At 49.0% G+C, this 20,210-nt stretch overlaps 1 long non-coding RNA gene across 1 annotated transcript in view; it reads left to right on the top strand.

The window, feature by feature from the left end:
* Positions 1 to 20,210, top strand: part of LOC130849731 (uncharacterized) — a 161,202-nt gene that overhangs the window by 372 nt on the left and 140,620 nt on the right. The window contains exon 2 of the long non-coding RNA XR_009052789.1: positions 174 to 322. This is a non-coding gene — a long non-coding RNA (uncharacterized LOC130849731). The remainder of the gene's footprint in view (positions 1 to 173; positions 323 to 20,210) is intronic.

The following is a 20,210-nucleotide window of genomic DNA, read 5'->3' as shown; positions in this document are numbered from 1 at the left end:
CCTGACTATTTTATGTGTGTATGTTTGTATTTCCTTCCAGGTAGTAAATATTGTCAATAATAATAATAATAAACGAATATTGAGTAATTGGAATATTACGGCCATGATACTAACTACGTTACATACACTACTTCACAATCTAAAAAGCAGATATTATCATCGCTATTTTGCAGATGCAGAAATGGAGGCACAGAGAGTTTGTTACGCTGATAACGCAGCTAGATGTGGAAGAGGAGGGTTTGAACTCAGGTTTCCTGAATCCAAATCTTGGCGATGTTTAACCTAAGGTGTACTACATTCTGAGAGCTAGCTGGCATCAAAGGTAAGGCTTTTTTCCCGCTTTTTTTGTAGCCACAATTCGCCATTGGAACTGCCACCACTGTCCTCTCTTCCTTTCAGCCTTTTGTCCATTATTGCCTGAACTCCTGCCCACCACACTGGCAGTTGTGTCTGCTACTGTGATTTCCTCATCTTCCGTAAGCAGTGGAGGGAATGTAAATAGTAAATTCTTCAATATCCTTGCCTCCTGGAAAGAGGCATAATAGACAGAGATCTGCAGTGCTCCCCACTCCAACTTTTCCGGTTTAAGAGAGTTTAACCCTTAAAATGAATATCAGGATGTTAGTTTATACTTATCCTTCAACTCAAGCTAAATCTTCCTCAAAGGTTAAGTTAATGATCAACATCCTCTCTTAATACTTCACCATCCTGGAGATTACCTAATCACTGTTCCTCCTAATTGTTCCCACACTTATCACCCACCTTTAGCCCCAGGAGAGTCCCCGTTCAGGCCACCTGGGCCCCACGCTCGTTCTCCTGCAAGCTCCCTATCGCTTTGACCAGCCTCTTCTCCACTGTGGCACAGCATACCTTACTCTTTTTCCTCAGGGCAGACTTTTCTGACCCTCTGACCTGATCTGGTCTTGTCTCACTGGTATAGACTCTCAGAGCCTCTTTCTTGTAGCAATTATTGTAATTGAAAGTGAATAATTTATAGGCTAATTGGCCACCTGTTTCCCCTGCTACAGTGTAAGCTTTAGAGTTGAGACCACGGCTTGCTGTTTGTTCATCACTGTGTTCTCAGCCCAATACCTAGCTCAAAGTAGAAGTGTAAATTTTTATCTGTTTCCTATAGTCATGGAGTATGGTCAGATAGAGACAGTGTGTGGGGGGGGAGGGGCAGCGTGGAGGGTAGATGGAGGAGGGTGTCATTCATAGCCATTGCTTTCAGAAGAGAAAGCAGGAGATGATGTAAGTGATCCCAGAGATTGGCAGCAAATGGTTTAACCCTTTATCAGTCTCCTGGGGACCTTGTGTCCTAGTTGTTAGAACTCAACTCTGAAAAGAGGCTGCATCCTATACCTGTGACCTTGCCTCTGGAATTGATATAAATGGGGTGTGGTGAGGTTGGGGAATGAGGAGTGAAGGTAATCAAGTCTAGGGGAGGCTTATTATTCGTCCAGATTTGCAGTAGGAAGCTTCCAGTATATCCAAAATGTGCTTCACCCCCAAGTCAAGGAACATGTAATACACAACCATTGTCACCAGGGAGCGCCATTGCTGTATTAATCCAGGACCTTTAGCCATGTCTACGCAGATATTGTTTTAATTTTGGCCCAGGTAGTGATCTCATTTTCAGATATCCTTTAGGAAAAAATAATTGTTGCCTCTCATTGTTACAATTTGTCTGTAACAAGTTGCCTGAGGCCAGTGAATTGTACATATTAGGTGCTGGAATATTTTGTCAGAGACTGCAAGGCCAAACCCAGATCTCGAAGGAGGAAGGGTAGAAACTGGAAAGGAGAGCCATACTTTGCTAAGGGGGGTGAGAAAAAGCAACCAAGTGCGTGGGCTTTTTGCATCAGATGGCGCTGGATTGGAAGCCCAGCTCCATCACTTTGGGGTGGTGTGACTTTGGGAAAGCTGCATCACCTCTCTGAGCCTCAGTTCCTCAGGACTTTGAAGAGGATGAAGCTTCGTTTTGGTATTCTTTTTAGCATAATTCCTGGTCCTCAGCAAATGCTGAGAACATAGTACAGTCACAAGTTTACACTTCGGTTGGGAAGTTGTTTGATTAACCACTGTCCCCCCGCTAACTTCTAAACTGCATGAAGGAAGGGGTTGTCTGTTTCATTCATCATTGTGTCCCCAACACCTAGAACAGTGCCTCGTCCATACAGGCTCTCGGTAAATGTGTGCTAGATGGATGGATGAAAAAAGGATGAATGAGTAAATGGGAAATTTGCTCTTCTAAGTGTAGAATCAGGCCATTCAAGATTTTTGATACTGCCCTCCACCAAATGCAGGATATAGTCAACATATTGACAGTATATACAGAGGGGTCAGGTACAATTCAGTAAGCAGTCCATAATGTATGACTGGACTGGACTAGGAGCCTGGGGCTGGGAGCAGGTCCTGAGGTTAGAAGTCAGTCTGTGGGTTGCCTTGGTAACCTTCCAACCTGCTAATCCAAGATCCGGTTCCTTAAGCAAGAGCATTCCGGAGCCCAGAACTGGATTTGGACACCACACCCACTTGGGGTAGATAGGTCGTTTGTCCTTATTCACGTTCATGGTGTGGCCCTTTTTCTCCTTGCTTCCCTATTTTCATCCAAAGAGCCTTACTAATTCTTAGGCTGGACAGCTGTTCATTTCTTAATTAACAGTATCCAGCATTGCTTGAGATTACCTGTCTGTAGTGTATTGACTACATCTGCAGCAAGGGATCTCGGCTGCTTTTTGTTTATTTCTTTGTGATGTTTTCCAGCACCTCTAATGACAGATTGATTCCAAATACACACTCAGAAGACAGGGCTTCGATAAGCAGGCATCCTCGGCACCAATCAGTACTATCACCACCTCTCCCACCAAATATGCATCTTCGATAACATTTCAGGCTGCAGTGTTTTTAACATGTTGTCATTTTGAATTATTACTGAAGGATGCTTAGTGAAAGAGACAACCTGATATGATGTACAGAAAAGAAGTTTGAAGTCTGGGTTGGGTTTGGATTGAGCACCTCTGTTTATCATCTGTGTGACCTAGAACAATGCATGAACCAGTCTGAGCGTCATCTGCTAAAATGAAGATATTATCACGTACCATTTGTTGTCATGAAATGTAGAGAAAATATATATGCAGAACCTGGCACATAGGAGGCACTCAATAGCTAATAGCTGATAATATAGTCTTGATACAACATCCTAATGTATTCAGTTGTAGTCTATTATTGGGCAGAAATCTTGATTAATTACTTTGCTAGTTTTAATCTTGTGATGATGCAGACAGCCACCCACTCAGTCCCTAAATTGGTGGGCTCAGTGAAGCCAAGTTCATAGTCGAGCCCTCCATGCTGTTGCTGCTGGGATCTGGATCTATCCTCTGCCTTTGTCTTTGCACCTACAACACTGTCTCTCATTCTCAAGTGACGCAGATGTCGATCATTTACTGCTAGTTATCCAGTATCCATTCCCCTTCTTTATCAACAGAACCCAGCTTTGTCTGGGGCTTCAGTGTGCCCTGTTAAGGTGTATACTTCCCTAGATTCCTTTGTTACTAGGGGTGACCATAGGTGCCAGTTCTGGCCAAGGAGATAGAAGCTGAGGGTATCTGGGAAAGCTTTGCTTTGCTGATAGAAGCACTGGCCCTTCCTGCTATAGCATGGAGGTGCAGCAGTCCTAACCAATACCCTACAGTTTAGTTAGGAGGCATGTAACTGGTTCTGGACAGTGAGTTGTAAGCAGAAGTGACTCATGTGACTTCTGGGCTAGGACACTTAAGTACTAACATGAGATCCTTCAAGAATTCTCCTTCCATTTGCTATGACAACCAGCATGGCTTGAGATGGTGACTGATCTACTATCTTGGCCCCTAGAGTGAAGGGATATAGAGTAGGGGCCCCGACTGGTCCCGAATGGACCAGCAGGAGTGAGAAGTAAACTTTGGTTATTTTAAGCCAGTGAGGTTGTGGAGTTGTTTGTTACTGCAGCATAATCTAGCTCATCCTGACTGATATAACCTTGACCACCTTTCTCCACTAAACCCATCATTTGTGGAATGACTGAATGTAAAAACTAACAAACAAGTGATTGATTGACTAAAAGCATGAAGGAATTGGCTTTCTTCTCCTGGGCCCCATCCCTTCATATCATGTCTAAGAATGACTGTAAATCCACCTAGTTTACTGTGTGTCCCTTGGTAGACAGCTTAGGTGTCTTTCTTTAACTTTGATGTTCATCAAAATTCCCTGAGGACTCATTAAAAATATAGACGCCCAGCTGTCCCCTCAGACCTACAGAATCAATCTCTAGAGGTAGGTCATGGCCATCTGCGTTTATAATAAGTTTTCTAGGAGGTTCTGACAATGGGTCAAGGTTAGGAACAGTTGCCTCTTTGGGTAGAAAATTTAGACCCCCCATCCTTGGGCCCGAAAGGGTGATTATGTTTGGCATGTGGGTATTTCAGCTTCTTGCAGTCATCCTTGCCTCAAGTCCTACTCTCAGCCCTCACCCTTGTTCCCAGGTGACCACTTCTACCTAAGTGATAACCTTTGGTTAAGGGTTCCCTTGAAAATATCAGTGACATCTTCCTCTGGCCCTTGCATCTCTCATCTGTAAAACAAAGAGCGTTTAAACCTAGAAGGAGGTCATCAATAGTGGTGCCTGAGAGTGGAGGCAGGTACGAAGGGTACAGAGGGGTGCAGGTAACTGCTCGAGGCAGCTCTGGGGATGTCTCACAGAAGGTGGCATTCAGACAGGGTCCTGATGAGTGTGGGGGGCATGCCCTTCTTTGTAGAAGTGCCTTTAAACATGTTCCTGCATTTGGGCTGTCCCTACCTTACGCGTCTTGGCAGGATGGGGAGACCCCTTCTACCTGGGAGCCCAAAGACTTGATTTCCTGGCTTCCCAAACATGTGGCCTTGGCCCCAGCCATCAGAGGCCTCTCTGGCACTGGACGCAGCAGGTGGCATGTGAAGAAGCAAGCTGCATAATTCGGGGAGGTGGTGTCTGCCTCCAGAAGGGTCTTGGTGGGGTTCCACAGGGTGTCCAGCACCTGCACGGGCAGTGTCAGAGGCACCCAATGCTGTTCGGTCCCAGCACTGGGCAGTGGCATCTCCATGGAATGTCCAGTGGTGTGATTTTGGGGGGTGGCTCCTGTCCATTGTCATCTCCAGGCCTGGATCTCTGGTCCCCCCAGGGATTCTGGAAGCCACCCCATATTTTTTACTACATACCTTTACTGCTTAAACCAGCCAGAAGTCACTTCTGTTGATACTAAAGGACTTTTCCTGGATAAGTCCATAGAGAAGAGAGAGGTTCAGGGTCCCAGGCAGAGGGTACAGCTTGAGCAAAGGCCCAGAGTCTTGAAGAACACGGATGTATTCCATAAAGGGTTGCCAGTCCTATGGACTGCGCGGGGTTGCAGAGCGTGGGGTGGAGAGGGGACCAGCAAGAGATGAGGTTGATGAAATAAACTACGACCTCAAATGCTGCCATTTCAGAGGTTGAACTTGACCTTGGAATGGAGACAGCAGGTTTTAAATAGGGCAGGAGGAGTATCAGATGCAAAATTGACAAAGATTTCTCTGGGACAGCAGCAGGGTGTGATTGGACCCAGTGAAGCTGGGGACAGGGAGATGGATGAGGAGGCTACAAGAGGCATCTTATGCGGCAGATGTTGGCTAGTGGGTCCCTGCCCTTGAGATCTGGCTGAGACCGCTCACTCCTTCCCCATCACCCACCCCGGCCCCCACCATCACCGTCTTGGGCCCTGCAGAAGGCCAAGCCTGACTGCCTCCGCAATTTCTGCAACTTCTCCACGGTCACCTCTGCTTCAGAGCTGCCGTCTCTGCTGTATTCACTTTAGTTTATGTGTTTTCATGTGAAACTCAGCACCTCGATTCTTTGGTATGGACTGAAGTTCTGAGAGTGTCAGAGGAGAGACTGACATTTCAGCAACATTAAAAACAAACTGCAAACTGTGCTTTCAACCTTCTTGTTCTTAGAGGACTTTACATGTCCCGAGGGATTCCTGGTCAGCTATTTCTCCTCATGGGGGCACCAGCTTCGGTCCAACTCATTACCTCCTCTCTCCCCTCCCCATCTCCATCTCCCTCTTCCCTCCCACCCTCATGGTATGCCTGTGAAATGCCAGATACTCCTGATGGGCTGTACCACAAGTCAGCCCTCTCAGGCCCTCTCTTCCAGTCTCAGCTCCAGGCCCACTTTTGCACCTCCAGGCCCGTGGAAGGGGTCATCCAAACATGAGGTCATCCTTTTAAAAAGCCCCACACGCCTCTGAAGACAGGAATGGTTAGCAATTATTTTTCTGCCTCTACGATAGCTTTTCACAGTTGAATTCTGCTGCTAGTAATTGTGTGTATGTATGTATGTATGTATGTATTTTACTTTACTCTTTTGGCCGCACCATGCATCTTGTGGGATCTTAGTTCCTCAACCAGGGATTGAACCTATGCCCTCAGCAGTGAAAGCGCAGAGCCCTAACCGCTGGATCGCCAAGGAATTCCCAGCTGCTAGTAATTGTAAACCACAAAATAACAGAAGTTCGTCTATCTCGTGTAAAGGTCTGGAGGAGGTCTGACAGGGCAGCCCCGCGACCCTCAGGCTCCAGGCTCCAGGCTCCTCTGCCGTCTTGAGGGCTCCGAGGCAAGATGGCCGCCCAAGTCTCCAGGCCCGAGGGAGCTGCGGGCAGGCTGGCCAGTGCAGCTGGGCCTTTCTGGCACAGCCTCTGATGAAAATTTGGTGTTCCTATTATTAAGGAAGAAGTGGCAAATGGCAGGAAACTAGTGGTCTGTGCTGTAGCTATGAAGCCCACTTACCTCAGAAGTTATCCTGCCCTCTTCCCTGAACTGGGTGTTGAAGGAGGCTTAAATGTTTAGTCTGTTGGTCATGGGACACGGCCGTTCCAACAGTTGTTCTCGCTGCTTTAGGAGTGTCAACATGACAAGTGCAGGAAGGGCTGAGGGCCAGTCAGACGCGGGGTGTGTGAGGCCCCTCCGAGGCACAGGCAGACCCTCACGCATAGTTCCTCGCTTCCCTGTGTTTTCCTGGGACTCAGTCTGGCCGGTCACCTCTCTGCAGCTGAAACAGAGTATGGGCCCCAGAGGCCTGTGGATACACCAGCTATCTCAGCTCCTGCTGCCCGTAGAGAGTTTCTTTCCAGAGGGATCTGGGGCTACTGAGAAGTGCCTGTCTTTCTGGGGAGACAGCGCAATGGCTCAGGAGCCTGTGAGCGAGGAGGAGGCTGCCTGCCTGCCCGCCTGCCTGAGCTCCTGGAGGCTGGCTCGGCTCCTGGCTCTGGTTGCTCCTGGCCCCTCCAGTGCTTCATTAGTGCGTGTGCTCTGAGCGTTTGCTGCTGCCACGTGCAGTTTGAGTGGACTGCCTTTTGCGACCACACTCCAAAGTGGGGGTTTCCTCCATTCCTTAGGGGTGCTGGAGGAAGTACAGTGTCTCGACCTGGAATGAAACTCAGGTCTCCTGCCTCCATTTCAGTGCCTTTTTCTTCTACTTCCCTCCCTAGGAAGGCTCTGGACAGCAGGCTCCGTAGAGTAGACTGTGGGCATCCTTCATGCTGTTCACCAGATAGTCTCAGCTCTCTGCCTTCTAGGCCCAAAGCAAGATTGTACCTGCCGGCCCCAAGGGAGGGCCATGTGACTAGTTCCAGCCAAGGAGCCGTGAGTAGACGTGATGTCACTTCTGGACTAGAGCCTTTAACGGCTGCTCCAGGGCTCTTGTTCTATCTGCCGTGGTGACGGTGGACAGGGATGTAGCTGCTCCGTCAGCCTGGGCTCTGGGTGACCTGGAGCAGAGCCCCCAGCTGACCCTTGTTGGACCTGTAGAGTGAACAAGAAATAAATCTTGGTGTTTTAAAGCCACTGAGATTTAGGATTTTTTGTTATCACAGCATTAGCTGGTGTAACCTGACTGACAGTGAACACCTACCGTCTATTTGGTTGCCAGGCATCTCAATGCCCTTCCTATTTTGGGGGTAACCTCCACCCTCTGAGACTTGTTGGGAGGCAGAGCCTTCCTGTAGATGAAAATGCCAGGGACCCACTTTCCCAGCTCTCCTGGCAGCTCAGGTGCAGGCACACGGCCAAAGCCGGGGGAGATAAGCGCTACAGCGGTGGCGCCCTGGGCTCTGTGTTTGTAGCACTGCAGTGCTGATGTTGCTGGGCTAGGTCTGTCACAGAAGTTTGCGCTGTGATTCTGGCTGCGTGACCTCCCTTTTTTCCTGCCTACTCTCTTAGGCCTAGTTCTCCAGCCTTCCTGTTTCATGTGAGCGACTCAGCATCCTTTTAATAAATTCACTTTCAGTTTAAATCACCCACAGTTGTTTTATTTATTTATTTATATTTTAAACTTTTTTAAAGATCTTGCTGCGATTTATTTATTTATTTTTTATTTATTTATTTTTCTATCTATTTATTTATTTTTGACTGCATTGGGTCTTCATTGCTGCATGCGGGCTTTCTTTCTCTAGTTGTGTTGAGCAGGGGGCTACTGTTTGTTGTGGTGCACAGCCTTCTCAGTACAGTGGCTTCTCTTGTTGCAGAGCACAGGCTCTAGGGGGCACGGGCTTCAATAGTTGTGACACATGATCTCAGTAGTTGTGGTGCACGGACTTAGTTTCTCCGCAGCATGTGGGATCTTCCCAGACCAGGGATTGAACCCGTGTGCCCTGCATTGGCAGGCAGATTCTTAACCGCTGCGCCACAAGGGAGGTCCCACCCTACAGTTTATTTATGCTGCTTGCAACTGAGAGCCGTGGATGGATACAGCCAATTAAAGGACAGTGTGGGTGGCAGGGGAGCCAGGATCTGAAAGGAAGGATCTGGCAAGATGTGCCTGACTTCTCTCCCCTGCACGAGCTGCTTCTCTGGGAGCAACTTTTGTCTATCTTAGGCCAGAACAAGTCAAAGTGCTGGGCAAGGGCTCTGGTCAGACTTCATCAGCCTTTGGGCATGTGAACCTCACTTTTCTTATCTGTAAAATGGGACCAGTGATAGGACTTCACTTATAGGGTGGTTGTGAGGAATGTTATTTGGAAGAGAATGTTTTTGAGAGTGTTCTGGGAACCATAAAACAAAACCCCAGTGCCAGTTCACCACGTTATGCTTCTGTGTTAACTTGCCTGAATGTATCCAGCTGGGGAATCTTGGTTGGCGTGACAGGGTTACATGAAAACTGTTCTTCCTGATGCCACCGTTCTGTCACTTACCTCTCTGGAGGTCATAGACCAGTCCTTACAATTCAGAGCCATCTGAGGTTCCACTCGAGAGGCCAGGGACCTCAGACTGGAGGTAATGAAAAGATTCCTGATGGGCTTGGTAAAGGCAGAGAAGCACAGAGATGGGAAAGGATGTTAGGAGTTGTTTTATTCAATCCTCTCCATTTTCAGAGTTCAGAGAGGGAGGCGCCACCAACCCACAGCCACACAGCAGCTGCGTGGCTGAGCTTGGGGTTGGGCTGCAGATCTTTTCACTCTGACAGTGTGTCTTAATCTGGAGGTACGTTTGTGCTGTAATCCAGGGACGCAAAATGAATTTGGGAGTATGACAGCTCTCCCTCAAATGAATAACCCTCATTTCCTAGCAACCTGTGATCAACGGATCCTTATCCCCCTAGAGAAGGATCCCTGGAGCACCCCTTCTCTTTTTTCTCTCTCAGCCCTCTAAAACACTTTATTGAGGAAGGGTGAAAAATTGCTGAATCGATCTTTTTAAATTAGCACGGGATCTGAATCAAAGCAATTTGGAAGAAGAGAACTTTCTCATCCGAGTGGCTGCCAACACCCCCACCCCAGCTGAAGTGCTCCCTTGTTCTCTCCAGCTCTGCCCCAGATTCATGGGCCGCTCTCCGAATCGTTGGCAATTTTCTCTGCACTGTCCTGACAACCTCCGGCCAGGAAATTAAAAAGCTAGCTACCGAATCTCGAATCTCGCTCTGAACGGCTTTGTCTTTGCCAGCAGTTTGACAGAGAAATCTGGAAGAGGGAGCCTCCCTAAGCTTGCAGTGGGCTGAAATGCCACCAGAATGACAATGGGCTTCGCTGCGGGGAGGAGGGGAGAATGCGCAGTGTGCCAGGAAGGAAGGAAGGAATGAGAGGGAGTGAGAGAGAGACAGAGAGCGAGCGAACTGTGGGCTTCAAATTGAAAAATTCCAGTGGCTCAGCAGAGGTCCTGGTGCCTGCACTCCAAGACCTGCTACCAAGTGCTGAGTGGGGCACTCTCCCCGTGCTAGGGCCCTCTGGTCCTCTGCCAGGGTACAGAGCTCGGGGCTGGAGAGCAGGGAAGTCACAATTTGGGGAGGAAATGGCTCCAAACTGGGGCAAGCCCTGGGAGGCCGGCCCACCTAGCCAGTTTGCTGTCTGGCCAACCCTCCCCCCGCCCCCCCCCCCCCACACACACTGCCACCTCAAGGGTGTCCCCTGAATTCAGACATCAGTACTCACTCCACATACCATCACCACCCCCCTCACCACCCTGCTAAAGGAATTTTAAGGAATCCTCAAAAACTGGAGGAATTTTAATTACCCTTAATTAAGAAAAAACGTTCTAGAAGACCACTGTGATGGGTGACTCACTGCGACATGGATGTCCCCGAGCTGCAGGAGGGTGGGGCTCAGCCTCATGGTTCTGTGTCCCCAGCCCTCGGCCTCGGGACCCACACAGAGCAGGGACACAGGCTTGTTGGGTGAAGGAGGAGGAACGGCTTCATCCGGAGAGTTCTTGTTCCTGTCCCATCCTTGCCCCGGGGGGCAGACTTGCGGACTGACGTGGAGATGTGCAGGGGAGCAGGAGAGAGGTGTTCCAGAGCCAGGTGTCCAGGGCCAGGCCGAGCAAGGTCTGTGACTGCATAGCCCAGAGACCTTGAACAAGTTGCTCAACATCCTCAAGTGTGTTTCCTTATCCCTGACATGGGAATCACCATGTCAGCAGAGGGAGGCTGTGAATTAAACAAAGACCTAATGTCTGCTTGCTGTATAGTCAGTGCTCAATAAAAAGAAAAACTTAACTAGACCTAGACCCAGAGCCCATCCTGATACAGGGCGACTCTTCTCAAGAGCTTCTGCCGCATCATTGATGGATTTGGGGATTTAGTCTCATTACCGGACAGGCCTGACATCGAAGGGACCCCGGGGAGCTGGGCTGGTCCTCATTGTTTAACTGAGAAGGTGCGTTCACTCAGTCAGTCTCTCATTTGTTCATAGAAACATTTATCGAGTGCCTTCTGTGTGCTGCCCTGTGCTGGGGTTTGGGCTTAAAGAATAAGTAAAAGGTGGCCTGGTCTCTTGAAGCTCACAAGCCAGCAAGAAACAGACAAGCAGAGTCCAGATCAGAATCATGTGGGGTCCAGATCAGTAGGTGGTCAGGGAAGGCTTCTCTTGGGGGCAGCGTTTGAGCTGAGATCTAAATAACGAGAAGGAACGGCCACGCTCAGGCCTGAGGGAGGAGGAACCCCGGAAGGAAGCAATAGATCAAAGCCTTGGAGGTGGGGACAGGACTTGTTAGGGGGTGAGTGTGGCCGAGGTTGATGGAGCAGTGGGACGGGGACAGCAGATGGGTTCTGGGAAGCTATGCGAGAACTCGTTTCATAGGACGGCTGCCTGGAGGACTGGGACTGGGCCCAGAGTCCAGAACATGTGCTGGGGGTGGAGTGCTTTCACCAGTGTCTCCCTGGAGGCCTGCTCTGGCCCCCTCTTTGCCCTGCACCTGCTGTGACGCTGCATTAAGGGACAGGTCATTCAGAATACAGGTGTAGCTCCACCACTATTATGTGTGGCACACCTTCTCAAAGTGCACATCGCCCTGAACTTGGGGTCACATCTGGATGGAGGGGCTGGATATGCTTTCCCGCCTGCCACCAGGCTCTCCTGCCGCTCTCTGTGTGTGGAGCACACACTGGTGCTGGCTGCCAGGAATCAGAGATGCCCTTCCCCAGCTGGGTCCTGATTGGGGCAGTGGTCAGGTAAGCTCCACGGTGGGCCCATCCTCCAGGCCCCCAGCCTGAGATCACCCCTGTGACCAAGCCTTCCTTGGTCCCAGCTCTGCAAACAGAGGACCTGGATGTTGGATCTGGGGTCCCGACACCGTATCGGCGTGACCAGCCGATTCACGAAGGGTCACCTGCTTGGGGTCCGGCAGCCGAGGAGCCTCTGGTGATATGGAGCCTGTCAAAAGGTGCTAAGAGACGTTTAACCCAACCCCATTCATTCATTCATTCATTCATTCATTCAATAAATGTTTATTAAGTACCTACCACATGCCTTGCATTATATTAGTGCCATATTATATACTATACATGGGAAACAATGCAAATGATTCTGGTCCTCACAGACATCAGTATTTTTAAGAGGGTGAAGACACAAAACAAGGAAACCTACAAATACGTAATTCTGAATACAATGAGAGAAAACACAAGAGCAAGACATACAGCGTATGTTACAGACCCAGTTTGGTCAAAACTGATCTAATGATCCAAGTATGAAGGCTCAGGTAAGGTTCCAGTCCCATATGAATGCCCAGAATGCCCATATCATTGGTGAGGTTCATGACTAATAATACCGCCAAAATGAATAAATATGAAAACCATGTTGTAGAGAAAGTCTGAAATGTGGCCAGGATTGAGATTAGCTGGCGAATCCTGATGTTAATGAAAGTGGTTAAAGGTGACAGTCATTGACTGTGTTTGTAAACTCAGAGATGGGAACAGGTGACAGGCGTGTGGAACATCTCCCATGCCAGGCTCTGTGAGGGTGCACTGGGGGTCCCCAGGATGTTCAATGTTCACTAGAAGGAAGGTGCCCCCGCCTGCCCGCCCCTTGGAGCACCTCACAGGGCCTGCCCGAGCTGTGCCACGTGAGGCATGGCCGGCCTGCAAATTCCTGGTTGTCTGTTTTGTTTTGCTTCAAGATTTGACCTTGTTGCTAGATTTCTCTCGAGATTAACCTGACAGAGTTCCGAATGTAGTTCATTCTACGGCGGGTTAGGTTTCCACAGTCGATGAAGTCAATTATACCTACGTCTCAGTGAAGCAGGCACAGAAGAGGAGGTTTGCATGGCAGAAAAATCTCTTTTTAGGTTGGGCAAAATAGAATTCATGCTTGAGAAAAGAGTGCTATTTCTGTCTCTAGTCTGATTTTGTACCCATTTCAGTTTGAAGCTGTGTCCCATTCCAGAGCTAAACCCTCCTCCCCTTCCTCTTCCTCCCACTCATCTCTTCCTCCTCCTCCCACTTACTTCTTCCTCCTCCTTTTCCTCCTCCTCCCTCCTCATCTTTCCCCTCCGCCCCTTTATCTTTCTCCTCTTCCTCCCACCTCCTCTCCCCTACTCCCTTCTCCCTTTCTTCCCTCTCCTCCTTTTGAAACTAATCCACATTTGCTTGGTTTTGATTGGGGTGTAGTAGCAACCAGGAGATTTCATGTTAGAAGAAAATCAGATAACCCTGGAGCTGCTCACCTGATTTATAGGAGTTCCTCTGTTTTTCTCTGTGAAATGGGAACAGTTCAGTACCACATGTATTTGAGCATATATTTGTTTATGCCAGTCTTCTGGGTTCCATGAGGAATAAAAAAAGGAACGAATAGGACAATATCCTCCATCTTAATAACTTCCTATCTCAACGGGAACCTCCTATCTGATAGGACTTTCTATCTCATGACATTAGCAAGACAGACCACAGTATGTACATAATTGAAAGACAGACACGAGATGCTCGTAGAGATCAGGATGACTGGGGACTGGAGGAAGGCTCTGGAGACAATGTGGTGCTTAAACTGAGTCCTGAGGTTTGGAAAGATCTGGAATCGGAGGGCGAGGCCCTCCTGATTCTGATGGAAGGAACAGGTATGGTCATAGAACCAACTTGTCTGTCCCTAGATTCTCTGTTCCTACACTGCGGGGACCTGCCTTCTTGTTTTCCTGCCTGTCTCCCCTGAACTGCAGTCCCCTACTCCCAAATCATTTTGGTATCGGGCTTTTCCTCTCCCCTTTCCTCTCACTGACAGTGATTAGCCCTGTCAGCCATGCCCATTGTTGGGGAGAAGTTCCCCTCGACTCTCCCAGGAGGACCAGATGTCCTAGCACAACGGGAGCAGTGAACGTGGCAGGAAGGGCTTGGACTCGGAGCTCACACTGGCTTTAGTCTGGATCCTGCTCTGACTGCGGAGCTGGGCAAGTCAGTTGACAAGTTGAGCCCCAGATCCTCTCCTCTTAGCTGGGCGTGATCATCTCTACCTTGCAAGACTGTTTTCAGGAAGAAATAAGATAATGCGTGGGTCTGGTGCAGGTGGAGACTCCCCCAAAATACTAGTTCCAGCTTTTCCCCAGTCCCTTTCAGCTAAGTGTGATGGATGGCAAAGAGGACTGGCCAGAGGGGCGGAGTGAAAGCCCTTACACTGTGGAATCTGATGACACTGGCCTTGGTTCCTGGTTCCTGGGTCCAGGAGAGGTGTCTTTCGGATCAGTGACTTATCCACCAGGAGCTGCACTCCCCTCATCTGCCAAACAGGGATATCCAGAGTTCCCCCCACCCCAGCTGTGCTCAGCCTGAAACTAGGCAATACAGGTGAAGAGTTGCACCCAGTGGCCGGCGTGTAGAAAGTGCTAGCATCACGACTGTGGTGACCGTGGCTGAGCCAAGGCCACAGAAATGGTACCCTCCGTGGCATCGGGAGAACTTTTGTACCAGCCTTAGAAAGATGATGAAACAAGGTGGAAATGGCATCAGGTTTTTGCGTGGGGTGGCGCACCATCTCTCATAACGGCGTCTGCAGGCCGGAAGCGTGTTTGGAAACAGGACCCCGGAGCCCCAACGTGACTGATTTGCTTGCCGTTGCCCTTTGGAGCCTCACACACACACATCCCGCCCTCCTCAGAATGCACGCAATGCCAGGAGCTCATCACATCTCGAGAACAGAGTAACCAAACCCGAGGCAGCTGGCATTCTGGGGTGCTTTGTTCACTAAGCTTAAAAACAAACCCAGCACACTGACAACACCCCGCCAGCCCGCTTCAGGCAGGGCAGAGCCCAGGGACTGGAGAGCTCTCCTCGCCTGCCGATTAGAGTGACAGCAGCAGAGATCAAAGTTTAACACGCCGATTATCTTTCTGGTTTTGGGTGCCCAGCGGGACTGAAAGGGCTGCCCCATCCTCAGAGCCCAGAGAGGGTGGTTGGGTAGACCTGAGAAAGGAAGGTGGCTCAGCTGATACAAAGCCAGACCCACTGCAGTTTTAATCAGGGCTCTGAGTATCCCGGGCCTTCTCTGTGACTCGGCCGGAGGGCCTGCTTCAGTTATGTTCAGACGTCTCAGGTCCATGGAGGTTTGGCAGGCGTGAGGAACAGAACAGAGGGACCCAACTGAAATAAGCCCCCGGGAATAGAACTGCTTGCAGGAAAACCAAAGAAATATCTGGACATATTTTCATGCTTCTAGACCAGCTTAAAATGCATCGTGTTACCAGAGCCTGCCCTTCCTGTGGGAAAGTGGGCCATGAAACTGACAGGAAGAGGACGGTGCTCACGCCTTCTCCCGTGTGATATTTAACAGCACTAATCATTATTGTGATGACAACAAGGGCAGCTCACACTGGTCGAGTCCTTCCTATGTGCCGGGCAGTTTTCTAGGCACTTGACATACCTGAATGCATTTAATCCTCACCACAGCTCTATGACATAGGGTGCCAGTCTCCCCATTTTACAGAGGCGAAATGGAGGCTCAGGGAGCAAGTGCAAGCACCAAGAGATAGGGACCTCCCTGGTGATGCAGTGGTTAAGAATCTGCCTGCCAGTGCAGGGGACATGGGTTCATCCCTGGTCTGGGAAGATCCCACACGCCGTGGAGAAACTAAGCCCATGTACCACAACTACTGAGCCCATGTGCTGCAACTACTGAAGTCCGTGCGCCTAGAGCCCCTTGCTCCACCACAAGAGAAGCCACTGCAACGAGAAGCCTGCGCACCACAAGGAAGAGTAGCCCCCACTCCCCACAGCTAGAGAAAGCCCGCGCGCGGCAACGAAGACCCAACACAGCCGAAAATCAATCAAAGTGTATCCACAGGTTGGCTTTGTACATGCTGACATCTGTGGCTTTAAAAATAAATAAAATAAATAAATAAATAGAACAAAGAGATAATATTCTTAGGCCGGTGTGGTCCCAGCCATCAAAGAGCCTGCAGTCCAGGAGGAGTGGGTAAATGAATCGATCAGTAGCTGTAGGCAGACTGATGCATGACGTCAACGCAAATAAGAGATGCAGACGATTAGAAAGGAGAGGTTGTCTGAGCCTGAAAAGGTTGGTAGGTTTCCAACAGTTGATCAAGATAGAAGAGGGAAGGGACTCCTGGTGGAGGTCACTGCTCAGGAAAGGCCTGAAGCAAGTATGGATGGAAGGATCCTAGTGTGGCTGGACTGGCGTTCGTAGGAGGCGAGGCTAGGAAAGGGAGGTGGAGCTGGGTTGGGAAGCCTTGAATGCCAGGTGGGAGGGACTAGATCTTTTTTGGTCAACTGTAGGGAACAACTGAAGTTTGGAGCAGTGGAGGCCCAGTAGTTGCAGCACGCAGGCTCAGTAGTTGTGGCTCACGGGCTTAGTTGCTCCGCAGCACGTGGGATCTTCCCGGACCAGGGATAGAACCTGTGTCTCCTGCATTGGCAAGTGGATTCTTAACCACTGCACCACCAGGGATGTCCCCCATCCTATTGATATTTGGACCGGTAGTGGGAAGTGGCACCAAAGTGTACAAGGAATCATGGAGCCATTGTGTCCTTCACTGTCACACACATGCCAGCTTCACTTAAGAACGTCCTAAATGAAGCAGTAAAATGATTACCTTTAGAAATTTCTGCCCTCCAGTACCTGTCTTTTTAATGATCTGTGTTAAAAAAAAAAAAAAAAAAAAAAAAGCTACGTAGAAAGCACTTCTGCCGCATACCAAAGCACGGTGGTTGAAGGGAAGGTTGAGGAAAACATGTGTGATGGAATTGTCCTCTGGATCGGTCGCTTTTTTCATGGCACATTATTTTTACTTGAGAGGACAGCTGATGCACCACGGTTTTCAGATCTGGGTATTTGGCAGATGCTTTCTCAAAAATAAACAAGGTGAGCCTGCCACCTTAAGGAAAGCAACAGGCAGTATTTGTTACCCGTGATAAAATTCGAAGATGCTAAGTGAAAATTACACGTTTGGAGAACTTTATCTGAACTTGGCATCCTCTCACGAAAACGGTCTCTGATGAGAGCTGTGGTGATGCTAATATATTTGAATTTTTGATGCTGTGTAATGCAGTGTGTCAATATTTGGAAGATCTGCATAGTCGGTGAGGCAATCGTTTTCGAGTGAACACTGTTATAAAATGTTATGGAAAATCATGCCTGGGTAAAAGAGTCATTCAAAGTGCAAGGCAGACCAGTGGGTTTTAATGTGCCAGAGTAAAAGAGTTTGTCAGCGTGGTTTCAGATCTTACATTGCAACCACCCCTAACACTTGTCAAGTTTTGGTGTAGTACCAGGGAATATCCATCATTATCTGAGAAGATGATTTAAATACTTCTCCCTTTTCCAACTACATATCTGTGTGAGGCCGGGTTGTCTTTATACATTTAAACCCAAATAGGATACTGCAACAAACCAAGTGCAGAAGCAGATCTGAGAAGCCAGCTGTCTTCCTTTAAGCTGGACAGTGAAGAGATTTACAAATGTATAAAACAATAACATTCTTCTTAGTGAAATGTCTTCTTTTTGTAAAATGGTTTATTTTCATAAACTGTGTTACATGTGAAAATGTAATGGGTTTGTTGTTTTTAAAAATTGATCTATTTATTTTTTAAGTCTACAGCAAAGTGATTCAGTTCATATATATATTTTTCCAGATTATTTTCCACTATGAGTTCACATGAGATATTGAATTTAGTTCCCTGAGCTGTATAGTAAATCCTTGTTGCTTACCTATTTTATGTATAATGGTTTGTGTCTGTTACTCCCATACTCCTAATTTATCCCTCCTCTCTTCCTGTCCCCTTCGGTAACCGTGTTATTGTTATTTTTAAACGAATGAATGAATGAATGAATATTGGTGTAATTCTTCAATCTTAATTTCTTGGATGATAAATCGATGCAAAAGTGCTTTGGGGTTCTCAGCAGTTTTTAAGTGTGTAAGGACCAAAGATCTGTGAGAGCTGCTGCCTCACGACCTAGCACGTGGTAGGTGCTCATTAAATAGGTGTGGAGTCCAGGCCTTTGGGGGTGATGGCCGGCCAGGCCTCCTGGTCCCCATGTCATTCTGTTTCTCTGTTCTTTGAAGGACAGTGTCTGGACTGCCTGGTCCTCCCTCCTGTGACTAAGCAGGGGCTGGACGTGGTGACCTTGGAGCTCCCTCAAACCAAGTTCTGCTGCCCGGTTCATGCGAAGTAGACTTACCCATGAGCCCTCTCGTCCACATCCCAAATCTCCCCTGCGGACTGCAGGTTCGAATTCCATTTGCTTTCTGCCTTTCTCGCTGGGTATTGGCCAGATTGGGAAGCCGGCAGAATTGCTGAGACAGTAATTTGCCATTAAATGTAAGACATGTTAAGGGTCAGGCCTGAGGAGATGTAGGCTATTTTTAAAGATGGGCCACTTAAGAAGAGTAAAGGTGGACCACTTAACACTAGGCCCTTCGTCTGCCTGGCTGGGAATGCTGCCTCCTGCGGGGGGCGGGGGGGGGGGATGCTGATTCCACGCTCCTTGCTCAAAGGCAGAAAGAGGTGAGGAAGCAGTGACCCTTCCCTGATACCCCGCAATCCAATCTCCCCTCTCTTTCCTCTCTCCTTCTCTGGGCTGGTCCCCAGGGGCCTGAAAGAGTGCATGTTCCCTGGTGGCCTGAGCGGCTGCCTGTCATCAGAGTCGAGACCATGATTCACTTGAGGAGACAGTAGTGGGACCTGGGAACAAAGCTCATTAGCTAATGTGCTAAAACATGTAAAGAAAGAAATCCAAGCACCTCCAAGGCTGGCTTGTGGAGCTTGAGGTGACCCTGGGGCTTCCGTGACACCTTTGAGAAGGTCGGATGCACCCGGGCTCCGTTTGCTTGAGTTTTATTGGGGAGGGACCGCTGGGGAGACGGAGCTGGTCGCAGCGCTGGTTGGGGACAGATGCTTTTGGACAGCGTCTCAGGTGGGGTTTCTCAAGCAGCAGACTCTGAGACAGATGGTGTTGGGGGAGCGGGCTCAGGAACCACACCTGTGAGGGAGGGAGTGGAGGGGGGCTAGCTGGAGAAGGTGGTCTGAGATGCAGCTGCAACCCAGACCTCAGCCCATCCCCCGGGGAGCTTGGGTGGCCCCGCAGAGCTGTTCTGAATTGAATCAAGGGGTTTCAGTTTTGTTCCCCCACAAGGATCCGTCCCTGCTTGCACTGCCCCCAGGGGGATGGACTAGAACTAATGTCCATGCAGTTCTCTGCGGTCTGGTGCAATTCCCGGAGAAGGACTCAGTGAGGGCCACCAGAAGCCAATACCCATGGAAGCCAGAGGGACGAGAGCCTGGTACAGCCCACGGAAGCAATCAGGGGCCATTTGAGGATGCAGGGAACAGAGGGATGTGAGTCAAGCACGCGGGGAGCTAGAAACAGCAGGTTTCATTTGAAAATAAATATTGCTCCAAAGGAAACATAGAAGATACTCAGTGCATATCTGTTGAATGGCCGGATGAAACAATGAATAGATAAATGAACTTGTATATGGGAATCCAATGTGTACAAAGGATAGAATTGCTCTTGGGCAGGTATTTAACCTTTCTGTGCTTCAAATTTCTCATCCATAAAATGGAAATAGTCATGGCACCATTGTCATCAGTAGTTTTCTGAGGATGGAGTAATTTAATATGTGTAAATGCTTAGAACAGTGCCTGGTGCGTGAGAAGAACTATATAAATGTTTGCTGTGATGGTGGTTGTTGCTGCCGTTGCAGGGACTGTGGTTATTGCTGTTATGCAAACTACTCACCCACCGTGGCAGGCCCCAGGCACAGCCATGGAGTTCAAGGTCTCCAAGGAGCGTAGTTACAAACCATCAGCTGCCAGGAACGATGGAGACCCGTGTACGGTTGGGGTTTGGCTCCGATTTTGGCTCGGACAGTTTCTCCAAGTGTGGGGACACTGATCGTATCTAGGATTCCTTTAGTCGGGGACACAGATAAGCATCAGAGAGCGCATCTCTCAA

Source organism: Hippopotamus amphibius, chromosome 1 (assembly GCF_030028045.1).
Source record: "Hippopotamus amphibius kiboko isolate mHipAmp2 chromosome 1, mHipAmp2.hap2, whole genome shotgun sequence".
Lineage (NCBI taxonomy): Eukaryota > Metazoa > Chordata > Mammalia > Artiodactyla > Hippopotamidae > Hippopotamus > Hippopotamus amphibius.
The sequence above is the reverse complement of the archived record's forward strand: the minus strand, read 5'-3'. Positions and strand labels throughout refer to the sequence as shown.